At 45.7% G+C, this 4,282-nt stretch overlaps 1 non-coding gene across 1 annotated transcript; it reads right to left on the bottom strand.

Annotated features, from left to right (window-relative positions):
* Window positions 1–2,995: 2,995 nt before the first annotated feature.
* Window positions 2,996–3,101, bottom strand: LOC112863225 (U6 spliceosomal RNA). The gene has a single exon (XR_003223882.2). It is a non-coding gene; the product is annotated as a U6 spliceosomal RNA (small nuclear RNA).
* Between the last annotated feature and the right edge of the window lie 1,181 nt (window positions 3,102–4,282).

Raw genomic sequence — 4,282 nt, 5'->3', positions numbered from 1 at the left:
TCCTGGAAGGTTACCAGGAAAAGTCCAGTAAACAAGGATAAGGGTAGTAGGTAGATTTAAATCCATTTCTTCTCCATTGATAAGTTTCTAGAGATTTAGGGTCATCCCTCTTTTATGAATGGAGATTTCCCTTCTACATGTAAATATCTCTTACAAAAGGGTAATTTCTTTTTTTTAAATTAAGTTTATTTTTGAGAGAGGGAGAGAGAATATGCAAGTGAGGGAGGGGTGGAGAGAGAGAGAGAGAGAGAGAGAGAGAGAGAATCGCAAGCAGGCTCTGCACTGTTAACATCAGAGCCCGATGTGGGGCTGGAATCCATGAACTGTGAGATCATGACCTGAGCCGAAATCAAGAGTCAGATGCTTAAAGGACTGAGCCACCCAGGTGCCCGCCCCCCTCCCCTTTTTTTAAAGAATAGTTTAACAGGGGCGCCTGGGTGGCGCAGTCGGTTAAGCATCCGACTTCAGCCAGGTCACGATCTCGCGGTCCGTGAGTTCGAGCCCCGCGTCAGGCTCTGGGCTGATGGCTCGGAGCCTGGAGCCTGTTTCCGATTCTGTGTCTCCCTCTCTCTCTGCCCCTCCCCCATTCATGCTCCGTCTCTCTCTGTCTCAAGAATAAAAATAAAAAAACGTTGAAAAAAAAATTTAAAAAGAATAGTTTTCCAGCCCCACCCTCCTTCCTATAAAAAACCTTCCCTTTATACAGCTGCTCAGAGCTCCCCTCTGCTTGCTAGATGGTATTCTGCCCCATTCTGGAATCGTTTAAGGAAGCCAGCTAGATCTCCAAATTTATTTGGTTGAATTTTGTTCTTAACAGAATGAGTGGAAATATAGAAGGATATCTACTAGTCTGTTAATGGTCCCTGTATGGGGTTAGAGAGGGGATTACTTCTTTTGCAATATGTATCTGCATATTGCTTTATGTGTTACAGTGAGCATATGTTACTTCTATAATTTTGAATTTAATAAAGGACTGGGGAGCTGAAATGTAGACTTAGATTGGAAGCTCTTGCGGTCTTACAGTCTTACATCTATAAAACTGGCCTCCTGATTCTTCATTATGTGGTAACAATGTTGCCGGGGGGGGGGGGGGCATGCAATAGTAGCTGAGAAGCATTTGATAGGAAAGACGGAAGGATACAGCACGTGCACATTTCCTGATAAGGTACAGATGGCAATTGAGTTAATGTCACACACTTAAGCCGAGAAATAGTGATGCATGATTCTCTGCGATTTTCTCAGTTGTCTTCAAAGCTGCACTTCTAGCTCAGAATAAGTTAAACATTATTTGCTCGATTTCCTTAAGAAAAAAAAAAAGTCCCTGTTCTTGCCACTCCCCCGAGTGTTCCTGAGTGACTCCTGCTACCTCCCGAGTTACCCCCTGCTCCCTGCAAACACTCACACCAGTCTGTGTTCTGAATCGAGGAAGAAGCGTGGAGATGGAACAACGGAGTGCTCAGAGGACAAACGGAGTCCACAAAGAGTCTGTCCCATGGTCAGCAAACATGGTTTTAAAAAAAGTAAGCAAAGCTCTCCCAGAGATTTCAGAGCTCCTCCTGCAGGCTTTGGCCCCCACTTTAGGCACCAAAGTTCTTAAAAAATTATTTTCGCTTTTTCTCCCAACGTTTTTCTTCACTGATCCTCTTCATTCTTTCATTTACTTTTTCCCACCGTATGGGGTAAATAGAATCCAGTGACACTGTCACCACACTGGTTTGGACAACCAAGCGGACAGGAAAGACGCCTGTGTCACAAAAGTGCAAAGGATGGCACCACCACTGCTTCCTGTTCTTTTTTTTTTTAATGTTTATTTATTTATTTTGAGGGAGGGGGTGCAGACAGAGAGGGAGAGAGAGAATCCCAAGCAGGCTCCACCCGGCTGTGAGCATAGAGCCTGATGTGGGGCTCGATCCCACAACTGTGAGCTCATGACCTGAGGTGAAATCAAGTGTGGGATGCTTAACCGACTGAGCCACACAGGAGCCCCCCCTGCTCTTTCGAGAAGAGGCAAGAGTGGAAGAAGGGCTCATCTGCCTTTCCTACCTTCAAGACACCGAGAAAGACCTAATGGAATCAGGTAGACGAGTGCTGAGATCAGAGTAACCCTACACAAAGTTTGTAAACAGGCATTTTAATAACAGAAAATCAGACCAAGGAAGAATGATTAGGTATTATATGAAAACATGATCACATGAAAGAGTTTGGGGAGAGAACAACTAAAACGGAGACGCCATCAGACAAACTCACAACAAAGGCAAGGCTGGGGAATAAGCTTGGTCAGGTTTCTGATGGGGGCTCAGTACCCCGGCACTCTTCTGCTCCCCATGGTGGTAACCACATCGCTTAGGTAGATGGGTGCACTTGGAACTTTACTGTGTCTTCGTTCTGAGTGCTGTATTGCTGCCTAAGGAGTGGTGACAGTGATGAATGGAAAAACAAGATGTGGTATATCCATACAATGGAACATCATTCCTCCATATAAGAAGTACTGATACATGCTACGACACAGAGGGAGCCTGAGGACCTTCTGCTACATGAAAGAAGCCAGACGCAAAAAGCCACATATTGTCTGATTCCATTTCTATGAAATGTCCAGGACAGGTAAATCCATAGAGACAGAAAGCAGACGAATGGTTGCCAGAGCCTGAGGGTAGAGGGGAAATGGGAATTGTCAAATGGTATGGCAATTTGGGGGGGGGGGGGGGGTAATGAAAATGTCCTGGAATTAGATCATTGTGAAGGTTGCACAACCTTACGGGTATACTAAAAAACACTGAGAGAACAAGCATGAGCAGGGGAAGGGCAGAGAGAGAGAGAGAGAGAGAGAGAGAGAGAGAGGGAGAGAGAGAGAATCAGAGAATCCCAAGCACGCGCCGTGCTGTCAGTGCAGAGCCTGACGCAGGGCTCGAACTCACAAACCTGAGTCGAAATCCAGAGTGCGATGCCTAACTGACTGAGCCACCCAGGCGCCCCTGAACTGTACTTTTTTTCTTTTTTAAATATGGAAGCTTCAGGAATTTGTGTGTCATCCTTGTGTCGGGGCCAGGCTAATATTCTCTGTATCGTTCCCATTTTAGTATATGTGCCGCCCAAGTGAGCACTGAATTGTGCATTTAAATGGTGACTTTTACATGAATTATTTCTCAATTAAAAAATAAAGCCCACGTAATGTGTGTGAGCAGGCACAGGTGTGCATGTGAAGGAGAATGGATATATTCATCAGGTCATTGTGCAACACTTGTAACAAAAGAGAACTCTACATTGATAGCAGGGACTTGTGTCATATTCTGTGTTATTGTAACTGAACTAACGTGAGTTCACAGCGCGGCAAGTCCCAGATAGAAACTACATCAGGAGGAGTTGCCGCACAAAGTAAATTTATCTGCAGCACATACAGAGATCACCGGGAAAGGTTTCCAAAGCCGTGATTCCTCCAGCAAGGGTGGATGGGTTAGAAAGAACCCTCTTTAGGGTTAGAACGAATATTCAGATAAGGAAGCCTTGTCCTGGGATGTAGGGGCGGGCCTAAGGCTGCGCATGCGCCTTAAGGAAACAGGCCTATACATTGTATATTATGTAAACGAGGTTTGTGCTCCTTCTTGGGCGGAGATCTTAGTATTATAATGAGGTACAGGTAGTTGTCAGTCATTCTAGTGGTCGCTCTATCTGCGCAGGCGCCAGTCAGGGGTTTTGCTCACACCGGCCTGGGTGGTCCGGGCCTGCTGGAGGTCGCTATCAGTGGAGGGGCAGTTTCAGTTCCACTTGACCTGTATTAAGAGATAAGCTGGAAAGAAGAGCTGAAGGAAAAATGTGGGACAAAAGTCGGTGAGTACCGGCAGGTGGGCAGTGAAGGTCGGGTCTTGGGGTCTAGCTGGTGACCCTTGTTGAAAATCAAGTGTCAGAAAAACTGAAAATTAATTGGCAAGTCATAAAGATGGCATTAGAAATGCTCCAAGTAGGTAGACTGAACTAATCTCAACGAGAAATGATTGACAAGCTCAGATTCCCTTTCCAAAGTGTCTCATCGCATTTCTGGAGTTTGCAGATACCTTGAGCTCCCCAAACTTGTGTGGGTCTCCTTTTCAGAATCACTGAATTAAAACAGATTGCTTCATACCCAGCACTGGGAAGTAAATGAGCTCTGAAAGTTAAGCGAATTGAAAAGCAACACTTCCTTAGCCAGCCCTCCTGGGATCTAGGCCTTGACGGGCAGCCCCACGTTCACCTGGCGCAAGCTCGGATATTCGTGCTCTGTGGGGTTTGACTTAACAGTCACACACTT

The sequence above is a fragment of the Puma concolor genome, chromosome E4 (assembly GCF_028749965.1).
Source record: "Puma concolor isolate L17-30 chromosome E4, mPumCon1.1.hap2, whole genome shotgun sequence".
NCBI classification, from domain to species: domain Eukaryota; kingdom Metazoa; phylum Chordata; class Mammalia; order Carnivora; family Felidae; genus Puma; species Puma concolor.
The sequence above is the reverse complement of the archived record's forward strand: the minus strand, read 5'-3'. Positions and strand labels throughout refer to the sequence as shown.